This window comes from Tursiops truncatus, chromosome 1 (genome assembly GCF_011762595.2).
Source record: "Tursiops truncatus isolate mTurTru1 chromosome 1, mTurTru1.mat.Y, whole genome shotgun sequence".
NCBI lineage: Eukaryota > Metazoa > Chordata > Mammalia > Artiodactyla > Delphinidae > Tursiops > Tursiops truncatus.
This window is the reverse complement of record NC_047034.1, coordinates 42,412,093-42,433,396: the sequence shown is the minus strand read 5'-3', so window position 1 is coordinate 42,433,396 and position 21,304 is coordinate 42,412,093. Positions and strand designations below refer to the sequence as shown.

The window sequence follows — 21,304 nt, the reverse complement described above, 5'->3', positions numbered from 1 at the left end:
GCCTGCTCCGTCCCCTCCCACTCGCACGGCCCCTTCCTCCCTCCTCTCTCGGCCGCTCGCATTTCCTGCCGCTCTGGCTCTCCCGGCCCCTGAAAGTTCGTCCCAACTTTTTCTCCCCCGGGCGGGCGCGGCGGGCGCAGTCCGGGGGCAGGTTGCTGCGCTCCTCCTCGCTCCGCCGCCTGCCCTCCCGGCGCTGGTCCTCGGGGAGCGGCCGCCACTCAGTGGCCCCTGGCGGTCCTTCCCCTCCCACCTCGCCCATCCTCCCGGTCCCAGCCTCCCTCTGGCGGGACAGACCCGAGCCAGGGTGGTTCTGCTTTTCCCCTTCTCCGAGCGCCCCCGCGCCAACTCTCGCGCCGGGATCGCGGCGGAAACCTCCCTCCTCTTTCGCCTCCTTCGGCTCCTTCCCTCCGCCCTTCCACCACCAGCCACTGGAATCAATTCTTTGGGGGAATTGGGGCTTCGCCGCTGCCGCCGCCGCGGAGGACAGCCTTTCCGCGCGGGACTCCGGGGCACCGATAGGGCCATGTAAGCAGGTAAGCGGCGTCTGGGGCGGGGAGTCGGGCCCGGGGTTGGGGGCCTCTTGGGCGCTTCGGGCGCCTTGCCGATGACTTGGGCAAACGCTGGCAACGCCGACTTGGGATCGGCGGCCCGGGACGCCTGGCAGGGCAGCGGGGGCGCGAGGTGGCCGGGCCGCAGGAGTTTTAAGTGGCGGTGGGAGCCGCCCGCTGCGGCGCACAGCTTGTCTGGGGAGTTAGGTGGAAGGTGAGCGCTGTCTGGAGAGTTGGTGGTGAAATCACACTCTCGCCCCCTCTTCCCCATTCCCTTCTCCTTTTTGGGATCCAGAGAGGGCCTAGTGAGGGCAGCTGGAGATACCCAGACGGTGCGGGCCGGAGGATGAAAGCCAAAGACGTTGCTGCCTCTCGGGCTGGAGAGGGACCCTCTCCGCGACCCTCCTCTTGCTCCCTAAGGAGACAGAATCCTGAGAGGGAGAGGAGTTTGCATGCCCTCGTACTAGGCCCCAGCCTAGCCACCAAACCCCAGGGCTTCTTGGTCCCTACTTGGGTGGTCGGGCCGGCCCATCGGGAAAACCGGTGGCCGCATAATTTCAGAACAGGTCTCCACCTCAAACTCTCGAAGTTCTGAGTATTAACAAGTTCTGAGAGTGTTGTTAATGCACCGTCTCCCCTCTCTCCTGGCATGACCGCTACATCTGGGGTTTGAATGCTTGTAAGGGATTTTCCACCTTTTGGAGGGAGCAGTGAGGTAACGCCGCCCCTGTCCCGCTTTCCTCTCCTCTTCCTCTAGTTGCCGTCACCCCCAGCTACAACTTAAGGAGATTGTGGGGTTTCGTCTTCAGTCTGTCCAGGGACTGGCTGTTGCAGGCTCTTTGTGAAGGTGAGGAATCTCTAGACTGCTGGCTGCTGGTGGGTTACAGGATTTCCACCAATGTGTGAATTTCTTCAAATGGGTTAGTTCACCCATTCATTCAAGGAATCTAGTATTGCAGTTTCCCCTCTGGGCTAGGAACAAGGGATACAAAGATGCTAAAACAAGATCTAACTGCAGCCTCCCGGAGGAAACCCTCAGGCTGATCTAGAAGTAGAGCGTAATGAGAGGGCCTGAGAAGCCTTGGTCGGGAGGTGAGGGGGCAAGGTGTGCGCTGAGCTGAGAGGATTGAGATGTTGCTCACCTGGAGGGCCGATTAGGAGAGTGCGTTTCGCGCAGAGGAAAGAGCTTGTGCAAAGTAAGAGTCATCCAAAAGACGAGTACAAAAAGGTCATACCTAGTAGCTAGCTGGGGGCTGGAGGGGGATTTATGGCCAGTGTAGCCAGGGTAGCATTTTTTTTTTTTAAATATCAGAAATTAAAGTGGAAGCATTTACAGGAACCGAGTAGCTTCCAGAAGAGCACACATCTCTCTTTTTGGACACGCCTTCATGCCTGATGCCGTTTCTACAACAAGCAGTGGTTGTGGGACCATCTAAATTTTTATTGGCACTAATTGGCCCAGGCCTGGTTTCATTAGAATGGTATTGATTCTCTTAAAGAGCCACCTGACAGCAATAGGTGATAATACTGTAGCTTACAGAGCCTTGTATTAAAGTTGCCTTGTCTTTTGGTGATGGCCTTAAAAGCTTGTGCCTTATAGAATGATAGGTTAATGAATGGGGGCTGAACAGCACGGTGCCCTTTTGCCTAATCCGAATGGGTGGCCATGCTGTGCAGAGTGAGTTCACGTATGTGTCACTGTGTTTGTTGTAGTATTCTCCACTTTTCCAAGTCATTACTGCCCCAGCACAGTTGGAAGGATGACTTTCCCTTCCTCTGAAACTTTATGAAAAACTGAATGTCTTCTGGGAGATTGTCGTAGCCTAATCGTCCAGGATTCAGCAGATCCTGCCTAGAAAATTTTTTATAGTACGGGAGCCTCCTGTACGTGGTTTGCCTCTCAAGGGTGCCTCTTCTCGGGGCTGAAGTGGTGTTGTAGTATTTATTATTCATAATGGCTGCGTCCTGGCTGAGGTGGCAGAAGTCCAGCTTCTGGTGACCTCAGGCCAGTCCATCAGAGTGAGAAGAGAACATTGACTTCCTACAGTGTCGGGTGTTTACCTAAGCTCCCCGCAAACACCATGCCTTATCTCAAGAACAGCCCCTTGACGAGGGTTTTCCTGAAGGTGTAGGACCTGCTTGAGAGTAATGGCTCAAGGGAAGCTTTTTCTTGCTAATTCCAGGTAGCCGCCCAGCCTCCATCATTGGCTTAAACACATAGTTAATTTTAATGCTTTAGTTATTTAGGTTTGTGTGGACCATGGGGAACGGACAGCTGTAATGGAAAGAGCAGTTTGACTATTTTCACTTGGAGGAACCTAAAGAATTCAGAGGAAAATCAGAATTTCGGGGAGGATTCTTACTTGTCCTGAATGGAAGAGCCAGAAGTCGAGAACTATGAAAATTGTTTTGGTTTCCCAGTGCCTTCCCTCCTTATTAAGGGTTTCCATTTTTGGCTCCAGGGAAGCAAACATAAACCCTTTGATTGCACATTGTCCCCCACCTGGGTTCCATATTCTTATCCTTTGTCACCTGCGACCCTGCATTCGAACTTCTTTACTTAGTCACCAAATGCTGTGCATCTTTTGGAACTCATTCTAAGCCCCAGAACAGTACTGTGCACTTCATTAGACATAAGGCAGGGGAAAGAGATGAGATGAACTCTTTAGTCAATTCAGTTATTGCTGCTTGTGCTGATTGAAAAAGAACGAGGGAAAACAAACAAGTTTTGGTAGAGAAGAGGTTAAAGTTAATGTCTAAAATAAGACTCTGTGGTCTCCTCTTATTGATTTAATTCTCTCTTCCCCTGTCTGAGCCCCGGGGAGGGCTTATTAAATGGTCCAAGGGGTGTGTGTAGCACATTTTGCAGCTTTTCCGGGCTATCGGTATGCTGGTGCCAGGGATCCAGGGTTGGGAGTTCAAGATATAGCTAGGTTTGTATTCCAGCTCTGCCATCGTTTAGCTGTGTGATGTTGGCCGAACTTCGCAGCCCTTCCAAGTCTCCATTTCTTCATCTCTTAGATGGGGCCAGTAGTATTTAACTTGCCAGGATATTTGTGGGGAATTCTGTGTAATGCTGTATGTCCCTCTGCTAACAGTGCCTCCCTCACAGAGTAGGTGTTGGGTCAAGGATGGCTATTTATATGTTCCAGGAGTTATATGTGGCCATGAATGTGCTCTTTGTGTGTGTCATTTTTTCCCCAGCAGCCTGAATTCACATGTGTGCCAACATACACATAAAGCTTTGTCTTTGACCCCTTTTTTTTTTTTTTTGGTCTATTGGCTCAAAGCACACGTGTTGGCTGGCAGCTGCTGGCCTCTCATATATGAGGAGGTCGAGCGTTGCAGGACCAGGCAGTAGGATAGTTGGGAGGGAAAGCCACGTAGACAAGGGCAGAGAAAAGGATTCTTTTCCCTGTATACTACTTACTGTAACGAGGGTCCAGTGCTAATACAAGGATCCTTGTGTTTCTAATGTTGAAATCCAGTTAATTAAATGATGTTAGAATAAATCCGCTTGCCTTTATAGCAAGAGTGCAAAAGCTGGCCGATTGACACAAATGAGTGTCTTTGCAGCCTTGCTTTCCTTCTTTGAAGCCCAAGTATAAGGAGGCAACTGCAATGCCTCTCGTGTCCTGCCAGCTTCAGGTCGCTTGAACTTTAACGTTGCCTTTCATCCGAGAAGCCTAAAGTATTTGGCAAACATTAACTCATTGATCTTCGTATCAACCTCCCAACAGGAGGGAATGTTAGAAGAAAGGAACAACTCCTAAAACATCAGTAAGGCAGGTGTGTAGTAGCTGTTCTAGAAGCAGAATGGGTTGTTACAGTCAAGAATTGGCTAGATCGTGCATACGGGATTGTAGGCTGGTCCCAGGTCAGAGAGGACCCCTTTGAGTGGTCGAGGGAGAAAGTTTAAGAAAATGCAGATCAGGCTGGGATTCTTGCAGTGGAAGGGGAGAGGAAATCACATTGCTAGGACCAGCCATTGCCTTTGCCACGTATTGCATGCACACCAATTATGAAAATAAATAATCTCTGAATTATTTATAATTTTGAATGAAAGGATATGATGCAATGCTTGTGGATGAGGATTTAGAGTAGCTGAGGGTAAAAGGTAATAGTGACTAAGTACCTTTTTGTGGGATAAGGGTGGTTATGTGTCTAAGTTGGATTATAAATGGCGTATTAACATTGTTTTAATTTCCTTTCCCTTTTTCCTGTTGCTTCCATATGCCTCAGCTTGGTTTTGTTTTACTCTCCAGTCAAGCTTTTGTTGGACTTGCTTTATGGTCCTTGCTACTGGAAAAAACATACTGTGGCCATGCTTAGATCAATCTTGTGTGTAGGATTTGATATGTGGGTGGTTTAGCTTAGTTCCTTAGGGGACTCCATTAGGCCCAGCTCAAGGGTTTCATCCTGAATCTGGTCAGTTAGCTTGACCCAGAGGCCTGTTGCATATCCAGAGATCCTGTAACCCTAGGCGACCATCCCATAAATGCTCGATGTTGCTCAACAGGGAGGTGTCTGGTGAGAAAATGAGAAAGGGTTCGCTGGTGGTGGTGGCATCCTCTGAGAAGCAGAGCATCCTTTTCACGTTTGTAATGTTTGAGATTTTAGTACTGAATGATATTCCTCAATTAGAAAGCTTTACGGTGAGGACCACTGACGTGCTCTCCTTTGCTTCGCTGTTGAAAATTAGCAAAAGTTCCTGATGCTTGTCTTCGTGCAGAGTGTATCCTTTTCTAACTTAGTTTCCTCAAATCTTTGGAGACCTGTCTCCTGGGAGTTCTCTTTCACACTCCATTCCCCTCAAGTAATTGGGGCATTAGCTAAGGCTATAGATCTCGAAGTCTAGTGAGCCTCAGAATCACCTGGAGGGCTCCTTACCCACAGACAGCTGCTCTTCCCCACACCACCCCAGCTTCTGATTCTGAGAATTTGCATTCCTAAGGAACTCCCAGGTGGTGTTAATACTCCCGGTCCTTTGATCATCTGCAGTTTGAGTAATCGCTGAGCCAAGGAATCTCATTTTGGTCCATCCATCCCAGTCAGCCTTGGGGTGGTAGTCACTTAAGTTTTTCTCTGTATTGGTTTGAATGATTCTGTTTCTGGTTGCTTTAGAGCTCTGGAGAGGCTGGGAGTCACTTAGTGGCCACTTATCCCTAGCCAGACCCATGGCGAGCATGAATTAGATGCTTACATTTTTTTTTTTTTTTTTTGCGGTACGCGGGCCTCTCACTGTTGTGGTCTCTCCCGTTGCGGAGCACAGGCTCCGGCCGCGCAGGCCCAGCAGCCATGGCTCACGGGCCCAGCCGCTCCGCGGCATGTGGGATCCTCCCGCACCGGGGCACAAACCCATGTCCCCTGCATCGGCAGGCGGACTCTCAACCACTGCGCCACCAGGGAAGCCCCCTAGATGCTTACATTTTAATGGGTTTGCTTGGCTATCTTCTCCCATCCAGACCCCTCCGCTTGGTTCCAAACAGTTCGGTTTATCTAGTACTTCTCTCCATCTGGTTATCCGATCTACATGCCCAATTCCACCTGTCTCAGATTGAACTCATTAGTTTCTTGCCACAAAATCTGCTGCTTCTCTATGTCCTGTCTTAGTGACATCAGCTGAGTTAGCTGCCGAAGCCAGGCAGTTGGAGTTCTCTTCAACCTGTCACTCTTTGTGAGCACCCCCCAACCCTGACCCTCAAACCCCAATAACAGACCCAGTCAGTCCCTAGATCCTCTGAGTCTGTGTCTCTAAAATATCCTTAATTTGTTCCTTTCCCTCCATCCCCGCTGCCTCTTCAGATTGTTCGAGAGTTTCAAAGGCTGTCTTTCATATATTCTTCATCTACTCTTTCAAAGAGTTTTTTAAAACACAAATCTTTTATGGTATTTAAATTCTTATTTTGCTTCTTATTACCTGTATGATAAAGCTTCTTTATTCTGAGTACCTTCCCATTCCCATCTGCTGTTCTCTCTCTCTCTCTCTCTCTCTCTCTCTCTCTGTTCTAGGGCCCTAAGATTTGGTGATGTGTAATCCCCTCTCCTTTGTTCCTTACATTCCGACCCTGAGCGACCTCTTCCCCTTTGCCACCTGCTTAGTCCCTGTGCCTTCAGCTAAAACTTCTTCCCTAACACGCCTTCCCATGACCAGTTAGGCATTCCTTTCTTTATAGCTCCGGAGCGCTTTGCACTTAGCTCTGTCGGTAAGTTCTGTCTCACCATATTATATATGTTTACCTCCCTGTTTCCCCTACTGAGTTTTAAGCTTCTCCTGGCAGGATTCACGTTTTACTTGGTTCAGAATCTCTACCCTGTATGGAGGTTGGCTAGAAATAGCCACGGCTTACCTTTACTGGTGCGGACTCTCTCCCAGTGCTCTCAGCACTTTCGATGATTTTATTATGTCTTTCAACAGCCCTGTGAAGTAGGTACTATTATTATTGCCGTTTTGCAGAGAATGAAAGGGAGTTGACTTTTTTTTTTAAGTGTTTAAAGAATCAACGAATGAATGCATTTCTGAAATACTGACCTGAAGGTTTAGAGCCGAGTTTGGTGTGGAATTTATTATTTATTCTTTAATAGGAGGTGTGGTGCTCTGGGAAGATTATATCATATTAATGACTGTAAGTGATTTTAAGTTAAACAGATATCAGTGCTGTTTATGATACACATCTTATTTGTTCATCTGAGGAGATGAATCACATCCCTGAGCTTTTTTTTTTTTTGCGGTACGTGGGCCTCTCACTGTTGTGGCCTCTCCTGTTGCGGAGCACAGGCTCCGGACGCTCAGGCTCAGCGGCCATGGCTCAGGGGCCCAGCCGCTCCGCGGCATGTGGGATCTTCCCGGACCAGGGCACGAACCCGTGTCCCCTGCATCAGCAGGCGGACTCAACCACTGCGCCACCAGGGAAGCCCCTCCCTGAGTTATTTTATCAAGTCACTGATACTCTGGTTCTTATTGTTGTTTTGTTTTACTCGTATACTTTCAAAAACATGGTAATCTTCTTCCTCATTTTTCAAACCTAGGAAACCTTGCAGATCAAGGGAGTGTAAATATCACAAAAAGATTAATAAGTTGGAATACTTGGGGGTTAAGGCATAAAACAAAATTGTTTTCACAAGTTTAGATGTACTATTGACTAGAATATGCTTAATTTCCTTTCTATGCATTATTTTCTTTTGTCCCTTATGTTAAAGAGCAAAGGCAAATCACTCATTATTCAACCTCTGGGTTACTAGTTTTCAAAATGAAAAGGAAAGAGACCCTTCATGACACCGTGTCACAGTGGATACCAACCTATCCTTAACCAGGACGGCCTGTTCTGCGTACAGAACCATGTAATAAGCAGCAATGATGTCACTGACGTTATCACCCAAATCACGAGATGGGCTCTGGTCCTTATTTCAGTTCTCAAGTAAAAGGGACTAAGGAAGATTTCATGGTCATGAAAGTGAGTTTGTTATGAATTATGTGTATACACTATATATACTTCAGATTGATCTTTAAGGTTCTGCACAAGTGATCCCCACATGGTCCTCTGATTTCTGCAGATTTATGTCCCACTATTCCCCAGGGTTCTGCCAAGCTGCAGCTGTTTCCTGAACAGGCCCAATAACGTGTCACCTGTGGGCAGGGATCTTGGTGCTCAGCCATCCTAACCTGTCAAAAGCATCCTCAAGGTCCACCTTAAGTACTGCTCCTCTGGGCAGCCTTCCCGATCTCACCCCCTGGCCAGGCCCCTCTGCCGCTTTGTCTTGGCATTTACCTCTTTGTGCCTTGTGTCCTGGTTAACCTGCCTCATCCCTGTCATTAGCCTGCCAGCTGCCCAGTAGCTGCCACCCGCCTCACTCCTCTCCACGTCCCTCCTCATTCCCAGCACAGACTGTCCCAGCCTGTTGCTTCTCTTCTGTGGCTGGTCACCTGTAACTGTTCATTGGGGTCTGCCTCCTGCTTGCCCCAGGAATGCACTCCGAGGCTGAGGTTGCCCTTCCTCTCTCCATCGTGACAGTCCTTCAGCAAAGACAGTTATCTCGACATCTCTTTGTCACCTGTCCTGCCGCTGCCAGTGCAGAGACCAGTCCACCCCCTACACTGCAGAGTCTTGTTTTAAACACGTCTGATATTTTCAGTCTCTTGCTTGAAATCTTTCTGGCCACTTTATATTGTTTAGAGACACATATGTCTGTCGTAAAAGTACAGTTGACCCTTGAACAACATGTGGGTTAGGGGCGCCAACCCTACACACAGTTGAAAATTCTTATGTAACTTATAGTTGTGCTCCCTCCCCCTCCAATATCCGTGGTTCCACATCCACAGATTCAACAAACCACGGGTCAAGTAGTTTGGTAGTTACTTACTATAAAAAAAAAAATTCAAGTATAAGTGGACCCATGTAGTTCACACCATGTTGTTCAAGGGTCAACTTGGTAAAGAAATGCCAAGAAGATAATAAACACCAAATACAGGGGATGGGTGGTGGCAGAGGTGAGGAGAGATGTCGTATTGTTTTATTTCCTAAGCTGGGTGGCGGGGACACGTATGTTTACTATATTCTCCTGTATGTCTAAAATATTTCATTTTAATACTACATGAGACTGCCCACAGTCAAATGCAGACTTCTTAGCGGAGCATTCAGGGCTCTGCATGCATAGCTCTTTTTCCCACCTAACCTAACTTCTAGCCTGGGCCGGCAACATTTCTCATGGTTGAAACATTGTGGATTTGACTCATGCTGTTACTGTTATTCTTCCCTTGAATTCCTTTTCCCATCTGGTCACATCATAATTTCCTCTGTTCCTTAATGTCTAGTATGAGTTTTACATCTTCTAGATGTTTTGTCTGACATTCCCTTTTTATCATTTGGGAGAGTTCATTGTCCCCTGATCTGCCTTCCTTTGGTCCTCTCCCCATTCTTTACTGATAAGCATCCCGTTGGATTATAGCTGTTTGTTCATATCTCCCCAAAGCTGTGAGCTCTTCGGGGACATGTTTTGTGATTTATCTGTCTTTGGGTTCTTGGCACCTGCTGCAGAGTAGAAGTTCAATAAATGCTCAAAATTGTTGAGTCATAGATGTAAGATTAATGTTTTTAATTGAAGTAATTTTTTTAAAAAGAGCGTGTCTGAAAAAACTTCAAATTGAAGGGGGAGTATCTTGTGGGCTCAATATCGGAAATGTAGACTATAGATTGAATTGATTTACACATGGATGTCCTAATTCAAACCCATGATTAGTTTTAGAAATTATTTCTTCTGCTTTTCCCATTTACCTTATGGTGATGGGTGATGGTGTAATTGTTTTGGTTTGTTCTTATTTTTTAGTCCTTTCCCCCCGTGACCATGGAGTATGTTGATGGTCTCTGTAGCAGTGTCCAAGGGATGTGTGAGTCTAGGTTTTGAAGTAGATCTGCGCTCTGAGGTGGTACCACTTGTTGTAAGGGTGACTTATGCCATCAACGCTACTTGCTCTGGGATGGAGAAGTGACACATCCTTGTAGAGGAGAGGCAGCATTTTTGTGGCAGACGTATTTTTGTGGCAGACGTGTCCCACTGCAGAGCTATAATAACTGTAATGAAGGAGGATTATGCTGTATTAGGTTTTTGAAGGGTGTACTGGTCTGTTACCAGGGTCAGTGGTGACAGCTCAAGCCAGCAATTAGGTTTCATTAAAGACTCCGGCAGGCAATTAGCATTCGTTTCTGCCAATGAAATCCTATAATCTATTAAGCATATTCTTTTCCATTAGACATTTTGTAAACTGTGCTTTACATGACGAAGGTACACATGTTTTTTTAGACATACGCAAGTCTCCAAATTATCATTTGAAAAAGGGGGCTGACTTTTAGACCCCCTGTGTCTGAACCTGTGGGTTATACTGTCATTTTGGGTGCATTGTTCTGTTTTAAAATCTGTACGTTTTAAAAAGATCATATAAATTCTTTTATTCAAAGGCAAGGAATTTGTTATGGAATATTATATAATTATGTGATTTATGAGGGGGAAAAAAGTGTGACTGATGTGAAATGAATTAAAACTCCAAAATAATGAAGTGACACCTACCGGTTTTAATTATATTCTTTAGCAAATTATTGTTTTTCTTACCAGGCATCTAAAAATAAAGGCTGGGAAGGATGATTTGTGCTGTGTTTCTGCCGAGCAGCTGTTTGGTTGTTTTCAAAATGAGGCCTATTTTCCAAGGGCTAGTTTTGGTACAAGTGTGTGTTTCATGTCGCTTCATCCTCGTGCACGTGTTTAGGCATTTAAGCTTGGCCTGTGAATATGAAGTGGTGTTTACACTTTACTACATTATTCAGATAAATTTCCTTCCTCCTCTCTTTCTCCCTACTCCAATCCTTTCTCCTCCCTTTCTCCTCCCTCCCTCACTCCCTTCCTTTATAATAAATTGCCTTCATCTGGAGGACTCTGATAGGTTAATTACTGTATATGTATCAGGGATGATAAAAGGGAGAAATGCACAGTGCACAGCCCATCGGGCCAGAAACTCAGTGCAAAGGTCTGTAAAGATGTCTATTTCCATGCGATAATTATAGACTATCTCCCTGTTGTTTGCTTCTCTCAATTCATTATTAATTTTTCTCATCTGTAGACTGCTAGAATGGTAATAATGGCTGAGCATAGCGGTTTGAAATCTGTGTACATGAGCGTGTTAAAAACTCCAAGAAGTCTTGCAGTAAACAAAAATGTGTTGAATCTGGATTTATTTTAGTTAGGACCTTTCAAAAAAATCGATTTTATGAAACACATGTAATCTCAAGGCACATGAATATTATATGAAATACCTTCTAGAAAAAGCATCTCAGTTGAGAAGGTCCCTGGAATAGAGAAGACTTGTTTGTTGTCTTTAAGAAACTCAACATCTAAATTAGAGAGTAGAGTGACTTGGATTATTAATACGAGTCAGCATTTAAAGTCTTCATTAGCAGACCAGACTAACTTTATACTTTTTATTAATTGAATTTTTGGGGGGACAAGCACAGAACAAGAGCAAGTTTAAAACAAAATATCAGGAATTTATTCACAACACCAACCTTCAGGGAAAGTTTTAGGAACAGTAAACATTTAGTCTAATTTTATGTGTTTATAATACAGGGAAGAGTAATGTTCAGGTTGGATTTGAGGCACTACATCCTTCAAAGAAAGAGCCATATATCTTCAGTAATCCGTCTGATTGGGGCCAGAAGCTGTGATTAATATATACACTACAGAAAAATCTTGATTCTCCAAATTCTGGTGATCAGCGCCACCCTCCTCCCACCCCCTTACTTATCATACTGCCCAAAGAAAGCAGTCAGGCTAAGGAGGTATAAACCATTGAGGGCTTTAGAAATGTCAGTGCAATTATTTTATTAATAGCTGCCACTGTGGCAGTTGTTTTGTGCAACTGGGCATTTAACAAAGACTCTATGACTATCACATGACCAGTTTTTCTCTTCCATGACCTCTTTATTATCTCTAGCTAATTATTAGCTCAGCATTTCCTCCATCAATTTTTCCCACTCTCATTTCTGACCTTTTACAAAGCAGAGCTTTCGGTATGGAAAACTCTTTTTCTCTACAGCCTTTCAACTCATAACAATCTTATGAAAGAGAGATTATTTTTATCTATAGTTTATCCTTGAGAAATATGAGAGTTAAAGAGGTTATTGGCTAATGTCTCACAGCTATGAAGCGGAAGAAGTGGATTTGAACTCATTCTCTCTGGCCCCATAGTTCAGGTTCTTAACCACAACCTTAGGCCCAGAAGTCTCTGCAGGTTGGGGACATCTGTTCTTCCTCCCTTCCTTCTTTCTTTCTTTCCTTCTTTCCTTTCATCCATTCATCAGTTTGTTTAATAAACGCATTTTGATGTTTTCGAAGGTGGGGATGTTTCTCTGCTGTCCTAATCTTTAAAAGACTAAGCAACTCATCAGGTAGCCACCAGGCACATGTGACCATTTGGCATTTGAAACGTGACTAGTTTGAGTTGAGCTGTGCTGTATCAAGTACACACCACATGTTGCAGAATTAGTACAAAAAAAGAATGTCGAATATCTCGTACTTTAAAAAATTGATTACATGTCAAAATATTTCCGATATCTTGAATTGAATACAGCCTAGTATTAAAATTAATTTCATGTGTTCTGTTTTGCTCTTTAAATGTGACTGCTGGAGATTTTAAAATTACCTATGTGGCTTGCATTTGTGGTCCACATTCTATTTCTTTAGGACAGGACTCTTCCAGATGGTTATCCAACTACTCCTGGGAGCCCTATGCCCCGAGTGATGCCTGAGGACTGAGGGAACAGTGGAGAGAGATGGAAATTAGAAATCGTTTTTGGCGATGGAAAGAAGCAAGCTTGATGACGCCTTAGGTGACCAGCAGAGAGAGACTACCATTAGCGGGCATTTATTTACTACTTACCATTTGCAAGTGCTTTGTCAAGCACTTTAAATGGATTATCTTTTTGATCCTTATAGCAACTCTGTGAAGTAAGTGCTCTTGTTGGCTTATTTTATAGATGAGAAACCTAGGGCTTAAAAAGGCTGAGGCGCAAGATGGTCCATTAGTAAATACTAGTTTACTGTGTAACACCTTTGGCATGCAAATACGAGTACGTGAATGATGGAGCTCAGTGTCAAATCTGGGCATGAATCCAGAACGTGTACTTGTAACCACTCTGCATCACTGCCTTTCAAAGGCAAAAGAGAAAACATTACCTAGAACCAATCAGCAGTAGTTCTTTTGTTCATTCAGTGCCTAGGAAGGCCGCACACTCTTCTCCCCAGCACTGTCAGAAATATCATCTTTGATTTAGGGAATATAGTACAATAATTGATGACCTCAAGTTACGAAGAAATGATGAAATTATGCTTAATACACCCTCTTGACTAATCCAATCTTGCCTTAATTAGAAAGATATTTATCAGAAATTGATTTTAGAAACTTTAAGCATACTTCACCTTGCTTTTAACTGAGAGACATTGATGTGTTGAATATTTCATAGCAAGTACAGATTTTGTAAATATAAGCATTAGATTTTTCTCTCTCCTCAATTAAAAAAAATTAGTAAAAGTTTATTTTATAAATCTATTTAAAATTTTTTTCATGTTTTTCTAGACTTTGCTTATACGTAGACATATTTTTATAGTTTTATATACTCTCTCACATATACGCATGCTTTTTGTATTTCTTATACTTAATAATTAATATTTTATATATCTACATATAATTGACATACTGTGAATTCCTTTATTTTTTTGTTGTTGAAAATATATACATTTATATTTCTTGCTATTCCACAGAAGATGATTGTGAGAATCTTCACATTAACAGTTTTTTTAAATCATTATTGAATTTATTTTAGGATAAATTTCTGTGAATGAGAGTGCTTGTTATAATGAACACTTATGATTCTTGAGTCACACAAATGTAATGGAATTTCAAACAGGTCATAAAGATAAATTCAAAGGTAGCACAACTTTATTTTCAGATAGGTGATGTCTTTTCAGACCTTGCCGTCGCACAGTGTTTGATGACTAGAGAGTGGATTCTCCTGGCAAATAACTCTTGCTTTTGTCTGTTTTTTTTTTTTTTTGCACTTCCCTTCCTTGTAGTCTGACAGAAGAATTTGATGAACCCTGAATTCATACCTTCAAAAACTGAATAACCTTTTGCACTAGATTCATTTTTAGCATAAGTGTACACTAATCTGTACATCATTTAATGCAGAAAACAGTGTGTTGGATAGAATTACTTCTGTTATAAATATGATCTGTATAGAATTACTGAAAATATATTGGTATAAAGGTAGCATTTAAAAGGGAATTAAAGATTTGTAAATCTATACTTCATTTGTAAAAATAATTATAGGGAATTCCCTGGTGGTCCAGTGGTTAGGATTCCGTGCTTCCACTGTTGGGGGCACAAGTTCAATCCCTGGTCAGGGAACTGAGATCCTGCAAGCCACGTGGTGCAGCCAAAAAGTAAAAAATTATAAACTGTTACATCATTCTAAGTTAGTTAATTTCTGGTGCTCGTTGGCTTGCTTTATTTTATATAGATGTCTTTGGCAAATGCCTATTAGTTTTATCTTCTACTTTTTCACAAGTTTTTTTCAAATATATGTCTGCCTATATCAGCGATTCTATAACTTGCCATATTTTGATGACTGTTGTATTAGCTTTTGATATGGTCACAAAAAAGGTTCCAGCATCTCAGTGGCTTATGACAACAAACATTTATGCCTTGTCTATGTGACATGGGTGCTGCAGTGTGCTGCAGCCCTTGGTGGCTTGACCAGGCTTGGTGCCGCTCCACACACATGTCTTCTCTTTCAGGAACCCAGGCGAAAGGACAGCCCCTATCTGGGGCATGCTGTTCTCATGGCCGAGGCAGGAATATAGTGAGAAGCATGCAATCTCATTTAAAGCTGCTGCGTGGGGACTTCCATGGCGGTCCAGACTCCGCGCTTCCACTGCAGGGGGCACGGGTTTGATCCCTGTCAGAGAACTAAGATCCCACATGCCTCACAGCGTGGCCAAAAAAAAAACAACAAAAGGCTGCTGCATGGAGGTGGCAAATACGCTGTCTGCTCACATCCCATTGGCCAAGTCTATCACATAGCCAAGCCAAAAACCAGTGAGTTGGGGACCTATACTCACCTTGCAGGATTCTCAGGCAAGTCACAGGGACATGGATGGGATATATTACAGGAGGGGAGGAGGGGAGCAAAGAGTTGGGATCAATAATCTCATCTTTTATACCATCATTGACTTAACTCTTCCCTTATGGTTTGGTATTTGGATTGTTTCCAACTTTAACAATTATAAGTAGCATTGCAGTCAACATTGTTGAACAAATTACATTTATTTGCAGAGTATTTTCTTGGGATACAGTTTCCAAAGTAGGCCGTCTGGGTAAGAGGGCATGAATTGCTTGTAGATCTTGTTACATATGGCCAGATTGCTCTCTACAAAGGCTGTCAGTTTATAATGCCATCACCAACGTTTAAGTATACAGTTTTCATCATTGCTTATAGCTTAATTTTTGTAATTATTCAAGATGGTATTTTAAAACAAAAACTTTTAGAACAAATTGTATTGTTATTTTTTCTATTAAATCAAATAAAACTAGGGCCACTTATAATTTCCTGTCCTGGTTTCTGAAAATCATTATAAAGAAATACTCATTTTTGTCATCTTTTTTTTCTTGGTCCCATGTTCTTCTCAGTACACTGTTTCTTAAACACATCTTTATCCTTACATTAAAACAGTAAAAAAAAAAATAAAAAGAAAACATACACTTGATTTGAGGTTTTATAACTTTTATCCAAAGCAAATCGTAGTAATTATTACTGTGGAACTCGGTAAAAGGCTGAACCTACTCAAATTGCTGAATTTTGCTGCATATTTCAAAGTCTTAGGAGAGGAGATTTGTTTATAGTTCTGTTGCCTAACATCGGACGGCTTTAATTCCACGGTGTTCAGATTCCTCTATGGCATTATGGTTTATATAGCAGAAAATACCAATTGAAACTTAAGAACCAGTCTTTCCTACAGTTTTCCCCCCTCAAAGTGTAAACTAAAACTTTTTATTACCAACTGTATCCTCTCACTTGGCTTACTTTACAAGTGTCATGTTGCCTGCTGCTACACTTGTCTTTGGTTTCTGCTTAGAAATAGTAGTATCTAGACATGCCCATCAATGTCCTTGGTTATATTTCCTCATGTAAGGATCTGAGACCTCACAACAAAGGCAATAAGACTTGCAGGGCAGATAAGAGAAATCCTCAGGCCACTCAATCCAGAGTCCATAGGCAGAATAAGCAGGCGTGTGTGTGTGTGTGTGTGTGTGTGTGTGTGTGTGTGTGTGTGTGTGGATGGGAAGTGGTGTGCTGGAATTTGGGAATGATAGGTTGGATTTTGCAACTACCAGTGGAGTGCAGATGCCTCCCACCTCATTTAGTGGAGGAAAGTCAAAAATCCTCAGAACTGAGAAATCCATTTTAGAGGCAGCCTGGTAAAGCTTGTAAGAAATACTACAACTCAGTGGGAAACAAGTTGACACGTGAACCAGACATCAGTGTGTGAACCAGAGTTTATTTGAACAGTAGTAGGTGCTGACTGCAGAATGTTAAAAGTGTATTTAGAGTATTAATATTGTGAATAGTAGGACTCAGATTAGTGTTGAGGAAATAATGAATTGGAATAGATTTGCCTTGGAAGTCTTTGGGTTTTTGTTCCTGAGATGGTTTCCTATTTCAGTTTAAGTTCATTTAGTGTAAGTCTTCTTGGAATTCATTGCAAATTTCTTTGAAGATGAGGTGAGGACCCGTTGCTTTATGAAGTTTTGATTTTGTAACTAAATCTTTTGGGAAAATTGGGATTCTGAGGCTCAAAGTAAGTGAGAATGAGGATGCTTTATGTTAATATAGAAGAAACCCAGTAAATACAGAACAGAAGCTTTTAAAAATCAGTGCAGTAAAATAGGATGCTTGTCTTATATTGAATGGTTACATATCTAGGTTGAATTTACAAGCAGAAAGTTACTACTGAACTTTTCTCAAAGGTTGTCATGCTCATTGTAAATGTTTTCTTAAGCTGCTAATAGTTTTTTTTTAATATATAAATTTATTTATTTATTTATTTATGGCTGCGTTGGGTCTTCGTTGCTGCACGCGGGCTTTCTCTAGTTGCGGCCAGCGGGGGCTACTCTTTGTTGCGGTGCGCGGCCTTCTCACTGCGGTGGCTTCTCTTGTTGCGGAGCGTGGGCTTTAGGCGTGCGGGCTTCAGTAGTTGTGTCACGTGGGCTCAGTAGTTGTGGCTCGCGGGCTCTAGGGCGCAGGCTCAGTAGTTGTGGTGCACGGGCTTAGTTGCTCCGCAGCACATGGGATGTTCCCGGACCAGGGCTCAAACCCGTGTCCCCTGCATTGGCAGGCAGATTCTTAACCACTGCACCACCAGGGAAGCCCCAAATTTTTATTTATTTATTTGTTTATTTATTTATTGGCTGTATTGGGTCTTCGTTGCTTTTTTTTAAAATTTATTTATTTTTGGCTGCGTTGGGTCTTCATTGCTGCGTGCAGCCTTCTTATTGTGGTGGCTTCTCTTGCTGCGGAGCCCTGGCTCTAGGTGCACGGGCTTCAGCAGTTGTGGCACATGGGCTTAGTTGCACCGTGGCATGTAGGATCTTCCTGGACCAGGGATCGAACCCATGTCCCCTGCCTTGGCAGGCAGATTCTTAACCACTGTGCCACCAGGGAAGTCCATGTACCATCTTAATGTCTGTATAAATTTAACGGGTGTGTATTTAATTCATTGAATTTCCATTCCATAGCAATTTCCGTTTATTGATTATTTGGGTTATTTCCAGGGTTTTTGTTACTATAAATAAAATGCCATTAACATCTTTGTATGTGTAGTGTCTTTCTTCTTTCAGATTATTCCTTTGGGTTGAATTCCCAGGAGAACAATTAACGCATCACAGAAAATACTGTATACATTTTTATATTCTTCGTTGGCAAAACCACTCCTCCAGGGATGGGCCAGTTTACCTGCTGCCAGATTTTATAATTTATAAGGCTCATGTTAAGTCATTGTGATATAGATTAATATTAAATACGTATTATTAGGATATTGTTGACTTGATATGAAGGTCTTTTATACCATCATTGGAATAACTGAGGCACTCAATAAATTTTGATTAATTGAGCTTTAGAAGGAAGTGCTTATCACTGTTAGCATTTGCAATCCTGTAACCATTCATCTTTATGTGTATATTGACTTTTTAAATGTTTTTACAGATTTTTCTGCGGGCCGGGTGGGGGAAGCAATGAAGAGAAAAAAATTTTAAAACCACCAGACAGCTTTTGTCCCAAAGACCTCAGACCCTGCTTAACTATGTTCCCCAACTACCTTCTAGATTTTTCTATTTGTTTGATTGTGGTTGGTTAGGTGTATCTCAGCATGCATTTCTGTGCTACTGTGAAATCCAGTCCATTTTTAAACTACTTGACTATTCAGAATCTTGGATGTACCTGCTAGAAGGAAATATTGTTATGCTGATAGGAGTTTTTGGTTGATGAAAGGGAATGCTAAAAAAGAAGAATTAAAAATGTAGTTAATGTTTAAGGGACACCCTGAACAGGCAGCAGAAGTATCAATGCATGTAACAGGCTATGCTTGATTTGTAACAATAGGTAGAGTGATCTATTTCTCTTTATTTAGAATTTTTGAGTACTAAACTGATTTGCCCAGACATTAGTCCTTTTGGGTTGAGAGTGAGCAGAGTTCCTTTGACAATTTGGCTTCTCAGTATAATTTCTCAGTTGACATTGGTCACTTCTGGTTGAACTCAAAATCAAGTTCCTTAACAGGCAAAGCAAAAGACCAGACCTGATATGTAGATAGAAGCCTCTGTTGGCACCCACACAGAAATCTCAGATATCCTGGAACATCTGGTCAGAGTCTTATGTCTTGACTAGGACTTTACCCGCCTTGAAGGCAGGGGGCTTTCCTGCTGCCCTCTTGGATAATAGACACCATTTTGCCTTTTCTGGCTTTTATCGCCTGCTCTCTTTACCACTTCATTACTTTCTTTTCTTCTGATTTTCTGTTCTGCCCTCCGGCTCCCTTCTTTCATTTATCATTTCTTCCACACATCCCAGGCTTAAAATAAAAACAAACAAACAAACAAAACCCCCTAGATTTTCAAATGTCTTGCCAATCAAAATGCCCCTTCTCTGCTGTGTCTGGGCCAGTCATTGCTGGGTTGAGATCTTGGGAAACTTTCATTGCTGTATTTTGTTCTTGGGAGCTATGCTCGAAGAATTGCTTTTCTCCTAAGGTTAGCTCTGTCTCTCTCAAATAATATGTATCTTTCTGGTGTCTGGGTACCTACCATGAGTTGTTACTGAACAGATTCTAAAGGTAGTTTCCTTATAGTGCATATTTTACTGGTGATTGAATACATTAAAATGATATTTTTCCGTGGATTACTGTTTTACCTAGAAAACCAAATAGACTTCTTTGCTTGGTATTTGAGTTACTGTTAGTATGTGTACACTTTATCTGCAGCTTGATTTTAATCACTTTGATTACACATATATCTAAAAATCCATTACCCATTAAAAAGGCAGCACCATTATGAAGTGACTCTAGCTTGTTACATGAGAGTCCCTTAGACCATGTAAGACGAAACTACTCTGGGCAGATGTGTAATGGGCCAAGTCCATTTTGAATTTTGGTGAACTCTCCAGCCATCCCCCATCATCACCCATGTGGTCTAGTGGAAAGTGCACTCCTGTGGCATTTCAGAAACCTGAGGCTTACTTCTGCCACTAATATTTTGGTTTTAGGAACTTACTTAGCCACTCATGACTCAGTTTCCTTGTCTTCATCATGAGTGAGTTGGCCTAGTTGGTCTCAGGTTTCTAGCTTTTACACTCCTTCGAAAATTCAATAGTTCTGGAAAATTTTTTGTTTCAGCTCTGTGGTTGAGTTTGTGGTCAGAGCAAAGAAGGAAACCTCAGAGCTGTTACTCTTCTCAGAAGAAACTGCTAATTGCCTGGTTTATTTTTGTCTAGGAAAAGATTTAACTAGCATATTTAAGTATTAAACTTTTTTGCAGTGATAGTTAATTTTATTTGAATGAATCTGTGGCATTTACCTCTGATGCTTCCCGGGGGCTATCCTGTATGTTGTATATATACTTATTATTGCATTCATTTAAATTAACACTGATTTTGTTTGGATGTATTTTCAGAGTTTCACCCTGGTCGTTGAGGTCATTTTAGATAGTGTTAAGTGTTGCCCTATCAAAGCTTGGAAATCACTGGGGTAAGAGAATGAGTAGAATTTAGCAGAAGTATCTTTGTATTGTGCAAAAGAATTCCAGATCTCAGAGATTTAGTGCTGGTTATTGTTACTGTGTAGGTCTTTCAAGTGTGAGTTGCTGTATGTTATTAATACATATGTGCCTCTTTGGCATCTCCTGAGCTGTGATTTGTATCCTTTTGGGAATTGCAAGATCCTATCCCAGGGTTTTAGGTTTCCTGATGCCCTCCAGGGCAGATTTCTTTATAGCATACACTTATTACATTGATTTGTTTTCAGAATTTCATCATTTATTTTGACATACTTTAAGACACTCAGGGTGTTTCAAGCTCTAGGCTGGAAATCTCTTTTAGAAAGCAGTAGGTGATAGACAAGAGAGACAAGAGAAGATTGGGGGGTGGGTCAGTGGTTTCCAAACAGAGAGCCAAAGCTGACGTGTAGGAGTTGCAGGATAGGGGTAGTCTGAAAAAATAGATTTCACAGTATATATGCGATCTTTATTACATAAAGATCCTATTCTATTTTGAGTCCTTTCATATTTTTTTTTTTTTTTTTGCGGTACGCGAGCCTCTCACTGTTGTGGCCTCTCCCATTGCGGAGCACAGGCTCCGGATGCGCAGGCTCAGCGGCCATGGCTCACGGGCCCAGCCGCTCCGCGGCATGTGGGATCTTCCCGGACCGTGGCACGAACCCGTGTCCCCTGCATCGGCAGGCGGACTCTCAACCACTGCGCCACCAGGGAAGCCCGAGTCCTTTCATATTTTTAAAAGCATACCTTATGTTGCTTACTCTCCACTCTCATTAGATTTTAATTTAACCAAAGTCTTTATTTATTTTACACACACACACACAGTTTATTGATACAAATTGTCATTCTTTCGCTTTTACTGCTTTGAAACATGCATCCTGTTTCAGCTTCT

General features: G+C 42.7%; 1 protein-coding gene across 4 annotated transcripts in view; it reads left to right on the top strand.

Annotated features, from left to right (window-relative positions):
- The first annotated feature begins 90 nt into the window (after nt 1-90).
- Nucleotides 91-21,304, top strand: part of PTPN14 (protein tyrosine phosphatase non-receptor type 14) — a 170,176-nt gene continuing 148,962 nt past the window's right edge. The window contains exons 1-2 of one of the 4 annotated variants that reach the window (XM_019952673.3): nt 91-533; nt 1,306-1,395. The gene's annotated coding sequence lies outside the window, so the exon portion shown is untranslated. The remainder of the gene's footprint in view (nt 534-1,305; nt 1,396-21,304) is intronic. The other 3 variants (XM_019952666.3, XM_019952668.3, XM_019952667.3) reach the window with 3 other exon arrangements.